The following is a 14,515-nucleotide window of genomic DNA, read 5'->3' as shown; positions in this document are numbered from 1 at the left end:
AGGGCCATTCAAGGGGGGATCTCCCTTCTTAGATGTCGGTGATAGTAGTGTTGCAGTAAAAACAGGCGAACAGTTGGTAAGCATGCACTCATGTGTGTAGTGAAACACAGATAAGTGCATGCGATAGCAACTGAACATTTTAAAGATTAAAGATAGAGCTGATAGCGATAGCAACTGAACATTTCGAAAGATTAAAGATAGAGCTGATAACGGATCTATTTGAGGCAAAGGGGCGGCGCAAAGAGGGTTGCGTCCTCCTGGTCTTCATCACGGGACGTCCAACACTCCGGTCATCACTCCGAGACGGCCGGAGACAGGGAGACAGTAGGCGGCGCAGAGAGGGTCGCATCCTCCATCATGGTAGTACAAAGGTGGTACCATGGCGATACATAACCTTTCATGGTAGTACCATGATAACACCATCGTACTTTTCCGTGAGGGACATCACATGATAGAGACGTGAAATTTGCTGCACTGAATGAAAATAGGCTCAATGCCAAATCTGTACTGTAGATGACGTGGCGCTACAGCACAGCCTGTTAACCCTTTCACTACCGCACTACCAAATGGTTAACCCTTTCACTGTGACAATACAGGATACCCCTTTCACTGCCACATGACAAAGGGTTAACCCTTTCACTACCACACTACAGAAGGTTAACCCTTTACTATCACACTAAAGACGGTTAACAAAATTAAAAGCAAGATGTTCTGCACTGCACACACACTGTGGATCGGGCCTTAGGCTGCGGCTACATCAGTCCGTTGTGTCTGTCCGTCTGTGTCTGTTTTTAATTCATTTTCAAAGAGGAGTATCCATTTGTTGGACAGGGTCGATGCCGTGTCCATCTCCGCCAGATTTGTGTCCGTTTTGATGGACAGAAATGTTCGACATGTTTTGACCTTTTGGTGTGAAATGGAAACTGGTGGAGTCTACCTGTGATTCATTATATATAATATTATATATGAATGCCTCTGCTCACTGTCTCCACATGCTCGATAGCGTGTATCATGGGGCTCTGAGATTGATTACAAACTGCACCATTGTGTATTATATTTAAAAGTGAACTGGCCTTCCTTATGTGTACGTCGGCTCAGTCATTGGTGTGTTCTGATTTACAGGGCCACTCTTGGTATGGTTCCCATTTACTTATCGTCTCTTTTCAATTACAATCTCTGTTCGAAGGACTTTCTGCACTTATTTGTTCCCAAAGTCTGAACAGAAATGGGAAAGTAAGCTTTTAGGTTTTCCGCACCTACTGCTTGGAACAATCTTCAGTCTGATCTGAACATTCAAAGCTTGATAACCCTCAGTATTTAAGGCTATGGTGAAGCCTATTGTAACCAGGTTTTCTGTGTGCAAATGTTTTATTTGATAATTTTGTAATGTTTTATCTGTAATGTCTATTATTTTGAAACTCTGTGTTGCTGATATTCCTGGCCAGGTCTCCCTTGTCAAAGGGATCCTGGATCTCAACGGGACAAACCTTGTTAAATAAAGCTAAAAACAAAACATTACCATCCACAAAGCTGTTTCTGCAAAGGCATGATTATGTTAGGTTCTAATTTTAAAATAAACCAATGGACAGTAATACCTTCCGTCAAATATCTATCCATTCATTGGCGGATCAATGAGACGAATGCCCGCATGATGTCACTGGCTAGAAGTCTGTGTTTGGGTGTTCAGCCACAAATTGTTCCCACCAATCTGAACAATACAGACACCATGAGAGTACCCTATGGCCCTCCATTTGTATTTGTCACAGATCTCAAAGAATCAACATTGCTGTCCCTTTCTATCCAAAGGCTAATTGAGGACAATAATGGCATTTTACACTCCACTTGTCAGAGGACTAGCGGTCTATAATAATAATGCACCTTCCCACTTTTCCCCTAGGCTTGCAGGTAGGTCTTAATTTACTTCTGCAAGCTGGTCAGCTGAAACTGGTTTTTAAGCCTCTCTGTCATAAAGATGTACCCTCTGTTGAGCCAGTAGACTTGTGTCATTTCTGATGTTTATTCATATTTCAAAAGTCCCATTGTGCATTAGGGCTGACCCCTATTAATCGATTAGTCGACTAATTGGTCGAAAGGAGCCGTAGTCGACTGGCCAACCTCTTAGTCGAATATATAAAAAAAAAAAAAATTATTATCATTCTTTCCAAAAGAAAAGAGGCCTAGAAGCGTGGCTAACGCTAATGGCACGCATACCAGAGGCTAACTGCCTAAGAAAACAGGCACAGAGGCACTGAAAGAGGATTTCACCCATCTAATGAACACACTAGACTAGACAAAATATGTATCCATCAGTGGACCAATTGCATGGTTTTGCAGAGGACAAGAAGCCTTCAGTCGACTCCTTCAGACATTAAGCCCCCCCACAGCCCAAATGGAATTAATCTTTTAATTTTTTTATTTAAAAAATATATTATATATATATATATTTTTTTGTCGACCAATAGTCGACTAACGGCAGATTTTGGCCAATCCTAGTCGACCATCCAAATCCTTAGTCGGGGACAGCCCTATTGTGCATAATACATCAGAAATATCAGATGAGTAATAGTCTTGTTTTGGTTCAAGAATACAAGAGGAGACAGACGTTTTATGCCAGTGGCATTGTGTCTGTGTGCCCATACTATGCCTGTTAGCCACACTTGACTGAGAGAAGATAAAATGCTACATAAGCCTCTTAACTGGACAGCATAGTGTAACTGAGCAGAATAATACTGTACAACATACAGGAACCACAAACAATGGTACAATCAACTCCTGACACTGGAGGATAAAGACACAAACAGATATGCAGCTGACCAAGAACACGTAATAGACTAGACGCATGGTGTTCTTTGCAGACAATAAGCTGCTCTGTGTTATGCATCACATAATACGGTATGAGTGGTAATTTCCCTAATTAGAAATGTGAATATTTCCCAGAATATGGCAGAAATAGACCAGTATTTTCTACTACAGCACTGCTACATGGGGAATTCACATTTAAAGAGGGGGAAATTAAGTGTGTAGTCTGCTGACAGCAGCTGCTGACACTATTGTCAATTGGCATGTTGTAGATGCTGTACACAGGCAGCCATGTGCCAATCTGTCTCAATAGGAGTGGACCAAAGACATCAAGCGTTAGCTGAATTGTGACCCGATTTAAAATAGCATTGATCCATGGCAAATCTGCCATCGCAAGCTTTCCCTCAAAGTCATTTGTGTCATCTGTTAGCAATAATTAATGTGAATAGGAAATAATTGCATCGGGGAGCTGGGGACCAACATGTTTTGGTCCATTCATTGATATTCACCTATTATTATCATCTCTACCAACTTTAACGAAACACTCAGAACATCGCTGCAAGTCAACTTCAGAGCTGACTTTCTATTCCCACCTTTCATATCTAATGTATTTGCCGTTTTTTTTTGCACAGCAATTGTTTTTACAAAGTACTGTAAAGGAAAGTTATACTCGGATGTCAAATAGATGGCGATGCTTGGCCGAGGGTATCGCCACTAGCACCCAAAGCCAAGGAGTATACTGTACAGTATCTGCGAGGCCTATGTGCAGCTGGCCAAAAATTTAACTGCACATCAGATAATGCCGACAACGTGTAGGCATGATGGTCGGAGAAAGGAGCCGCAACAGCCCACGCAGAAGTCTAATTTGACCTTTATGCACACTACAGAATTAATATAGCCTACATGCTAGAAATCCACTAACCATGTTCCAATTGTTCCATTCACACAGCAGAGCGTAGCACAGCTTTTGACCTGCTACAACATGTCGACCATGCTCTGTTTGGTCAACAGTTAAAACAGAAAACAAATTGGTCTTGTACAAAAGAGAAGACCCTTTAAAATACATCACAGGTTGAGGTTGTATGTTCTGGCACCCTAAACTTCAGCAAATAAATATTAGTCATTGTTGCCTAATTTTATTGGCTACTCTATTGGTAGGTCGTTTTCTATTTGCCAAGGCATTCTCATGTTTTAAGCATCCAATTTTGACATTATTGTACCTTGAAATACAGTATTGCCAAGATACCATTATTGATGTTACCATCCAAACAAACTTTGAGATCATCCACTGTATGAGTAGGATCTATCAAATATCTAGAGTGAAGCTGTCACATTATTTACCAATAACAGAGCAAATAATGTTTCAAGAAATATTAAACTTGTGAGTACAGTAGGCTACTTCACAGTAGGCTAAATTATATCCAGTCTTCTCTCTTAAAAAAAACCCATTAATTAATAAACGTATGTGTGGCTAACAGTTAAAGTAAATAAATAAATGGCCATTCTAAGTGAAAATGCAAAAACATCTCGACATGGACACTATTGTTACCACTGTTGTTACCGGCCCCCCTAGTGCCCCCACAGTCGAAAAACGCGCGCTTAAGTGCCCTTTTGAGTGAAAGAAATTAGCGGATGTGCCCTATTGGTGCCCCCACGGTTGAAAAACGCGCGCTTAAGTGCCCTTTTGAGTGAAAGAAATTAGAGGATGTGCCCTATTGGTGCCCCCACGGTTGAAAAACGCACGCTAAAGTGCCCTTTTGAGTGAAAGAAATTAGAGGATGTGCCCTATTGGTGCCCCCACGGTTGAAAAATGCACGCTAAAGTGCCCTTTTGAGTGGCGAAAAATTTGAAGGTGTGCCCTATTGGTGCTCTTCCAATGGTCTAAACTTGACCATGTGCCCCACGGTTAAATAATATCACGCAAAAGTGCCCTTTTGAGTGAAATAAATGAGCGGACGTGCCCTATTGGTGCCCCCACAGTTAAAAAACGTGCGCTAAAGTGCCCTTTTAAGTGGCAAAAAATAGAAGGTGTGCCCTATTGGTGCTCTTCCAATGGTCTAAACTTGACCATGTGCCCCACGGTTAAATAATATCACGCAAAAGTGCCCTTTTGAGTGAAAGAAATGAGAGGACGTGCCCTATTGGTGCCCCCACGGTTGAAAATGCGCGCTAAAGTGCCCTTTTGAGTGGCGAAAAATAGAAGGTGTGCCCTATTGGTGCTCTTCCAATGGTCTAAACTTGACCATGTGCCCCACGGTTAAATAATATCACGCAAAAGTGTCCTTTTGAGTGAAAGAAATTAGAGGACGTGCCCTATTGGTGCCCCTCTAATGGTTAAACGTGACCATGTGCCCCCACAGTTGAAAACATTGCGCTAAAATGCCCTTTTTGAGTGTTGAAAATGAGAGGACGTGCCCATTGGTGCCCTTCCAATGGTCTAAACTTGACCATGTGCCCCACGGCATGGTAAGATGGAGCAACTTCAAACAGAGACCACTGGAAGAGGCTTTCAGGAGGGCAGACGTAGAAGGCCAAGCCAAAAGAGAACAGGAACGACAAAGAAACAGGGAGCTAATGACAAGACTGGTAAACATCACATTGTATCTTGCACGGCAAGATGGGGCGTTCAGGGGTCATGATGAAAGTGGTACATCTTTGAACAAAGGGAATTTCCTTGAACTTGTACAGCTACTTGCAAAATATGACTCCACCATCAAAATGCACCTTGATAAAATCAATCACATCCAGTCTCAACAGAAAAAAACCACAGACATCACTGTTGTCCTACAAGACACAGAATGACATAATCAGTGCCCTTGCCACCTATGTCAGAAGAGTAATTCTCAAAGAAATGGAAGATTCCAAAATATTCTCCATTCTCTTGGATGAGACAACTGATGTTTCTCATGTCGAACAAGTGTCCTTTGTTGTTCGCTTTGTCCATCAGATGGAAATCAAGGAGAGATTTTTACAAGTTTGTGATGTGAGTGGAACAACAGCAAAATAATTGGAGAATGTTGTGATGACATTCCTTGAGGAGAATGGATTAAAAGTGGAAGACATCAGGGGCCAAGGCTACGATGGAGCCGCAAATATGAGCGGAAGCTACAACGGTCTGCAGTCGCGAATTCAGAGCCACAATGAGAAAGCTTTATATGTGCACTGCCATGCCCACTGTCTCAACCTGGTCTTGGTGGAGAGTGCCAAATCAAGCCAGCATTTTGTTCGGTTTTTCAATTTTGTTGAAAATCTGTACACTTTCATATCCAGATCTCAAAATGCCATGCTGCATTTGTGAAAATGCAACAGACCATGTACCCTGGCCAAAGACTCTGTGAACTGAAAAGGCTGTCTGACACACGGTGGGCGTGTAGAGAAGATGCTCTGAGATCCCTGAAGAAAGTCCCTTCTGCTGTGGTGAAGCTGCTTCAGAACATGGCTGATAGTGATCCACCAGACTCTGCAGCAGGTGATGCCCGGATGCTCTTGCGTAGCATAGATTTTGAAGTTATGCTATGCATGGAGATTGCCACACCTGTCTTCATTGAGACTGCCATCGCATCTGCTTCACTTCAGAGAAAAGACCTTGACTTGTCAGCATCATACACCATTGTGGAGGGAGTCATACAAAGAGTGAAAGCAATGAGGAAGGATGAGGAGTTCAAGGTCCTTTTCTCAAAAGCAAAAGGGCAAGCAGAGGCAGCAGGCATTGAGGTGCCAGAAGAAATACCTGGACAAACAAGACGCAGGAAGGTACCTCAAAGGTACAGGTATAGCTCTCAATCTGCTACGGAGGACTACCAAGTCCAAGACTTGGAGGAGCACTACCGGGGAAAGGTGTTCTTTACCTTTCTTGACATACTCTCCCATGAGCTACACCGAAGATTCAAAGGGAAGGATGGATGACACGCCTACTGGGTGAATCCTATCAGGTCTTCACTGCCTTACCATCTCAAGTCACTGGAAGGGCATGACAAACGACACAGCTGCTGTATCTGTCAGAGATGTGTGCCCGTTTTATGATGTAGAGGAAGAGAATGTTGTCACCGAACTCAAGGTATTCCACTCTTCATATGCTCTCCCCTCCAACAATGTCAAAGATGCGCTTAAGTGCCTTAAAGACAATGATGTGGAATCTGTTTTCCCAAATATAACCATGCTCCTCAAAACATATGCTACAATACCAGTGACAACTGCTTCAGTAGAGCGATCATTCTCTAAACTGAAGCTGATCAAAACCCAGCTCAGAAACCGATGTGGGGAAAAAAGGCTCTCTGATCTTATGCTGCTTTCAATTGAGAGGGATATCCCAATTGATCATAATGAGGTCATTGACATATATAAACAGAGGACCAAAATACGAATTCTGCTATGACTCCCCCACCCACCATCTCCCTTCCATTGCAGCAATGGAGAGCCAGCATATACAAATCTGTCCATGAAAATAACAAACATATTTTCATTAGAGGTGATAGAGGAGAGGACAGAGGATGGCAGGAGGGAGGAGTCAGGTGGTACAATATAGTGCGTTTAATGGAGAGAATGGGGAAGATAGGGAGGGGGAGGGAGAGAAAGAGAGGGAGAGAAGGAGAGGACAGGAGGAGAGGACAGGATGAGAGAAAGAGAGTAAAGGACAGGAGGAGAGAAGGAGAGGAGAGGACAGAAGGAGAGAAGGAGTGGACAGGAGGAGAGAAGGGGAGTACAGGAGGAGAGAAGGGGAGTATAGGAGGAGAGAAGGGGAGTACAGGAGGAGAGTAGGGGAGTATAGGAGGAGAGAAGGGGAGGAGAGGACAGGAGGAGAGAATGAGAGGAGAGGGTGAGTACAGGAGGAGAGGACATGAGGAGAGAAGGGGAGGAGAGAGAAAGGAAGAAGCTCAACGGCACTCGAATTAACTTTAACTGTTAAACTGTTTTATGAAATAAAAATGTTAAAGGTGTATTGTTCCCTGTGTGTTTTTATGGTGTGGTTATACTATTAATCTGGATTGTCTATGTTATTCTAATGTTAATCTTAATCAAGGATGAAGACTATTTCATCATACATGGAGCATCATAGCTTTTTGCTTACTGATGGGGTCCCATGTTGTGCAGTAGGTGCCCTTTTTATTTTCGCCCCTGCCCTTCAAACAGCCTGAGTCCGCCACTGATTGTTACACATACTGTGTTAGAGACTATTTCAACACAGTTCGACGTCCCCATCAGGACAGGGAAGTGTGCAGCAGGAGGTCATCTCGAAGAAAAGCAGATATTCAGTCGAAAACACTGAGTGCAAGCAGGCCAAGGTTGTGGTAATTTCATACAGAGAACCCAATGATCCTCGACTCCCCCTAGACTCCCCTTCCTACACTGAAAAGAAAGACCTTTTGAAAAGTTGTAGAGGCGCTGCTGATGTTTGCCTCTGTTGTATAAATGTATTATTCTGACAGAGAATGCTAGACGGGAGGAGAGGTTTTGGCCATTATTCATATGGGGATACAGTACGAGGACTTGAAGATGCCTTGATTAACACTCTTTTAGTATACCTAGAATGTGATCAGTATCACAATTTATAACCAGTGGGACAATACCAGGTAGGTGACTTTTATTCCCACTTTCAATCTCACAAAAACATCTCATACATAAAATCCATACCATGATAATCATCTGGATTTATTTCTCATATTGATATACTGTATACCATGATATCCGTTTTGTATGCAAAATCACAAGATAAATAATCCAATTTCTGTTCATCGCATTGAGCTACAGGATAATGTAAAACCAAAACTCTGTTATTTTGAAATGAGAAACATTAGTTAATATGTGGTTGTAATCATTCATTTAGATGACATAATTGTGCACAACAATATCACAACATCATAATTGCATCATGATATGATCCCGATATGATGAAAAGTAATATTGAACTAGAAGGGCACTCAAAGAGATGCTACACCTGTGCTTGAGCAGCCTGCAAGTGTTGCTGTCCGCCATCTGGGTAACGTTAGCTATACACACCTAAAAAAAAATAACAACTATTAATTATGGAAATAGAAATATGGCAGTTGAAGTGATAGAACATCTAAAAACGTCCACATCAGGACAGAGAAGCGTGCAGCAGGAGGTCATCTTGAAGAAAAGCAGATATTCACTCGAAAAAACAGAGGACCCTTCCCCCCCCCCCCCCCCTAGACTTCATTCACTGAAAAGTAAACGTGCTGCTGATGTTTGCCTCTGTTGTATAAATGTATTATTGTCTAGCATTATACAGAGAATGCTAGGCAGGATTAAAGCCAATATGATTTATTGACATGAGGTTTTTGGCCATAACTCATATGGGGATATAGTATAATATGAGGGATTTGCACTGAGATTAAGTTGATTACATTTAGAGTTGGATCACTAATCGGATGTCGACCCTGACACTTGAGGGCTTGTATCCATATAGCGTTTTTCTTATTTCAATTGTTCCCAATGATGAGTGAGCGTATGCGGCAGCTGCCTAGAGCAGGGGTTCCCAAACTTTTCAGGCCGCGACCCCCAAATAACGGTGTCAGAGAGCCGCGACCCCCACTATAATTTTTATATAAATGGAAATGTATGGTTGAAACATGCAAACGTTCAAACGCACACACACTAATAAGCATTGGAGGCTTTTAACCAGGGCCGGACTGGGGAAATCATTCAGGCCAGGAAATATAGTGCAAAATATAGCCCCAGTCAGGCCACTTTTTAAGCGGGGGGTCCCCCACCAGGAAATTTTTTGTTACAAAGACTTAATTTCCTGCATTCTGGTGCAGGACTTTTTTTATTTGTACCCTTTAAATGCCAGTGTTTGTGATGGCATCACAACTTATTGTTAAAAAACAGGCTAGCATAATATGATTAGCAACAACACTGATTTTGATGGATTTTCAGTTCTTTTGTAATGTCAGATTGAAAAAAATACAATCTTTTATTCAACTTCAGCCCTGATCAGAACACCACATATTCATTTAATAATTCGAACCCTTTAAATGCCAGTGTGTGTGATGGCATATATTTGCAATATATCAAATGCAAAGTCGATTTTTCTGGGGGGGAATATTACAGGCTAGCATGTGTCAATGATTAGCAACAACACTGATTTTGATAGATTTTTTGTTTTCTGTAAGGGTCCCGCCTCCACCAATCACATTTTGTGTGTGTGAGAGCAAGAGAGAGAGAGAGAGAGAGATAGTTCTCTAACTTGTGTGAGTTGCAGTGATCTCCTGGTTGTGTCCCCACCTAGGTTATCTAACTATTGCGCCACTGCAACTAGAAACACTGGCCTAGCCTGCTTCTAAGTTCAGTGGCCTGACTGCATAAAAAATAAATAAAAACATTTGGATTTAAAAATAAATAAAAACTTGAAATCATCTGGCCTTTCTGAAAGGCGCCGGTGTCGTCAGACTCGTCACTGTCGCTCCTTGTCAGACAACCAATCATATCCGACGAATCGTGTCATGCACCCACATCCTTCTTGCTCTACGGCTGTCAGATTGCACAGTGACAGGAACATCACCAAACTCAGTATGAGGGCAAGCATCTGGTTGGTGGTCATCGTGACAAAACACTGTCAAATAACAAAATACAGTCAAATAACACATAGCTAATAAAAAGCGGGCAAATTGCAATGCTGGGCAATACAAATAACAAATATATATAATAAAAGACAAAGGGGCGAATTGCAACGGCAGACAATAGAAATAAATAACAAATATACAATAAAACTGCCCAAACCGTGGTTCTAGACAGTAAAATAACAAATAGATAACGTGAATCAAAAACAACAATGCTAGTCTGTCATACAATGGTGGTTAGTGACAGTGGCGGCGCCAGAGAATTGGCATTGGGGGAGCTCTGGGGGGGCTGGATTGTTTATAGCAGGTGCTAATGAATTTTAAAGGTGACATGCATTATAAATGTCATTTTTCAGTCTCTAGCATTGTATTATAGTAATAGGAGTTAGTATCAATGTGTTTTTGTGTCAAAACACCATATTGGCGGATTGCTCTCATTCAGCTCAGACCATTTCCTGCTAGATTTAATTAGGTCATCCTGATTTGAGGCATGTCGTGACGTCACCGGGGGCCCTGGGTAAGCGGACAGTGATGCGATTGGCTCTGTGGTTGGAGCTAATGCCCGCCCACAATCTACCTAGACTACACTTCCCGAGGCAGAGTGAAACCCGACACCTCTGCATGCACTCTGCGAGGGAGAGAGAGAGAGAGAGAGAGAGAGAGATAGAGGGAGAGAGAGAGGGAGAGACAGAGAGAGAGAGAGGGAAAGAGAGAGGGAGAGGGAGAGAGAGAGAGAGAGAGAGAGAGAGACCACTGTGCAAACACTCCGCGCGCAGGTCCCCCCACCCCCCCCCCCCCCCCCATTCGGGAGCACAAGCTGCTGCGTGGCACACCCCCCCCCCCCCCGAACGGGAGAGGGAGAGAGTGAAAGAAAGAAGAAAGGAAGAGAGAGGGAGGGAGGGAGAGAGGGTAGGGGGGGGCCTTATCAATAACGGACGTTCCTGCTGGAGGCACACAAGGAAGTGAATCCTCTCTTTCTCTCTCTCTCTCTCTCTCTCTCTCTCTCTCTCTCTCTCTCTCTCCCACCCCCCCTCTCTCTCTCTCTCTCTGTCTCTCTCTGTCTACCAGTCGCAGACTGTGTGGGCTGACTGTCACTCAAAGTGCTTATGGGCGGAGCCAGGCCATAACAGCCTGAAATCCTGAGGTTGAAAAATGATGGTTTTGAGTACTTGATTAGAAATATAAAACAATGCATAAAAAAAAAAAAAAAACTTACAGATGTCTTCAATAGACTCACAGGAATTGTGTAAAGTTGCCCAAATAGTGCTAGGAATAGCAATGCATGTCCCCTTTAATGCATCAAACAATAACAAACTAAATAACGGCTAATATAGGCTACATCATTGAAAATGCACGTTACTAAATGTTTAGCGTTATACACCAATGCAAGCACCCAATAACCCAATAAAGCTCGACATTAAAATAGGATAAAATTAAATAGCCTATGCGATGAACGAAACAATCATTACATTTGTTTCATTGTTGTTTCACCAAGCAGGTCTAATAATGACAACGATGTTGTCAGCGGGAGCTTCTGGATTTGCGAGAAGCATGCAGCTGCAGAGCCACAGAATCCACCAGCTTTGCCGGCACAGTGCAATACTCCAATTCAGCCATTGGCAATTCAGCTGTTGGGTGGGGGGCGCTGTTGAGCGGTCCCCAAACCGGGACTGGAAACACTGCTGCTCTGCTGGTCTGCAGCTGCATGCTTCTCGCAAATAAGTCGTTGGTAGGTGGAGATACTCATCACGCAAACCCACGATAATGTTGCCGTCTCTCTCTGCCAAATTTCTCAGTTTTTCGCTTGATATAATTAATACAAATGTCCAATATAACGGAATTCGTAATGTATTTTATATATACATAAAATAAAAAACATAACTGGGAGGGGGGGCTTAGAGGGGGCTAAGCCTTTTTCAGAGGGAGCTTAAGCCCCTGCTAGCCCATCCCCCCCGCCGCCACTGGTTAGTGATACTTTAGCTACACTGTTGCCATAGATGCAGAACTCACGGGCAGCATTTGTCGTTCTCACAGCAAGCGCTTCATCCCAGCGCTCCCCAGCGCCAGCCCTTTTCTGCCAGATAAAAAACGTATATGGACACAAGTCCTAAGACTGTAGTCAAATCTTTTGGGGATTCTACTCTCTATTATTGACCATATTCACACGGTGGCCATTGTGCTCTTATGTCATGCTCAAGTTGAACCTGAACATGACATGAGAGCGAAATGGTCACCGGGTGTGACTATGGGCAATTCATCTGCATCCACCTTTCTGTCTTCCTTTTCCATCCACACCCCCCTCTCCACCGTCACCTCCTCTGCCCTCTCTCCTGTCTGTTGCTCAGCATTGTGCTTCGCAGACATAGCTGTAATTAGGGGCTGCCCTGCTGTTCACTTTTCATTTTCATGTCAGCAGGTGAGATGGAAGAAGCAGCAGCAGAGCTTTACGGCCTGGAGAGAGAGCCAGCGGACCAAGCTAGTTCTGGGCTCAGTGTGGTGTAGGGCTACCCCCTCTTAGTCAATCCATTAGTCTCTCTAGTGGGGTGTCAGGGGTGTAAAAAGTACCCAGAAATTATACTTAAGTGAAAGTATGGGTACTGTCTCAAAATCTGACTCAAGTAAAAGTCAAAGTATCTGGCTAAAAACACACTTGAGTAAAAGTAAAAAAGTCCTACTTTTAAATGTACTTAAGTACTAAAAAGTTAAAGTTTTTATTTTTTTTAAAGGGATAGACCAGGGGTCTCAAACTCATTCCATCGTGGGCCAAGTTTTCATTTTAACTATACATTGCACCAGGTGAGTTAGTTGAAGAGGTGAGCCAATTAGTGAAATAATCAGCTGGTGTTTAGGCAAGGCTAGAATGAAACCAAGCATACACTCTGCCCACAATGGAATGTGTTCTGCGATAGACAATGCTGAAATGAAAGAACAGAGGACACTTTTTTTGCATTATCTCCATTGAAGGTAAACTAACATGGACGGCATTCACATCACAGCATGAATAATATCACAATATTAAAAACAGAATGGTGTATCCTGAATAATATCACAATATTAAAGGTAGAATACTGGAGTACCCTGAATAATATCTCAATATTAAAGACAGAATACTGGAGTACCCTAAATAATATCACAATATTAAAGACAGAATACTGGAGTACCCTGAATAATATCACAATATTAACCACAGCATAATGCGGATCTGACTGTCTATTCTTCTGATAGCAGGTGTGTGACGGATACGTCTGTGCACCGCACCCGCACATGTTAACCGTATTGTTTGTACACGTTTACATTCATGATACACATACACAATTTCTATTTCACATAATGACACACGACACATAGACTTGCGTACTGATATCATATCCATTCTTTATTATTTGACTTACATGGTTAAGTGCATGCATGTTGTTCATTGTTTGTTTTCTCCAACTCTGCAGCCAGCCATCCCCACTCTGGGCAAACAGAGCAGCTGTGACTGATCGGTCCTAAATGGCCGGATGGGGGGGGGGGGGGTGGACCAAACCATGTTGCGGGAGATGCCGGGGGGGTTTATTGTATTGTAATTTAGTTTCCTTATATGTATTTCCTTATTAATTAAGATTATTAGTTGTGCAGTTTGGTAGTTGTGTTGTGTGTTGTGTGTGTATTGTTTGTTAGATTCATTAGAAGTGTAAGATATTATTTAGTAAAATATTAATTATCAATTAGCCCACTTAGATTAGATGTATCTGGCCAGGGCCTATATATAGTTTTGAGTTCTTAGTTGTCATTGTCTTCCGTTCTGTTCAGGTCTGGTTTTGTCCTGCTGTATTATTTTGACCATTTATGTTATATTTAAATTATGTTTTTGCATGGGTAAATAAAACCCTTATTCTTTGGCTGTTTTTGAAATGGGTAAAATAAAACCCTTATTTTTTGGCAAAACCACTGTGTCCTCCTTGTCTGGCTGCTTGGTCCCTTACAAATGGTGACAGCGGTGGGATCAGCACGCCGAGGACGGTGGTTTTTTTTTTGGAATTACTATTTTAATTTTTTTTCTCCCTTGCTTCCCTGAAGAAAATGCCACGAGGAAGGGGAAGGGGGAACCCCGGGCAGCGGTCGGCTGTACCAGAAGACAATGTGGAAAACGA

The 14,515-nt window shown here is 42.6% G+C and overlaps 1 protein-coding gene across 1 annotated transcript in view; it reads right to left on the bottom strand.

The window, feature by feature from the left end:
• The window catches only part of LOC311224521 (nck-associated protein 5-like), a 470,803-nt gene that overhangs the window by 69,171 nt on the left and 387,117 nt on the right, over positions 1-14,515 (bottom strand). The gene's annotated exons all lie outside the window — the stretch shown is intronic.

Source organism: Notolepis coatsorum (assembly GCF_963971535.1).
Source record: "Notolepis coatsorum genome assembly, chromosome: 3".
Classification (NCBI taxonomy): domain Eukaryota; kingdom Metazoa; phylum Chordata; class Actinopteri; order Aulopiformes; family Paralepididae; genus Notolepis; species Notolepis coatsorum.
Note: the sequence above shows the minus strand (reverse complement) of the source record. Positions and strands in the feature narration are given on the sequence as shown.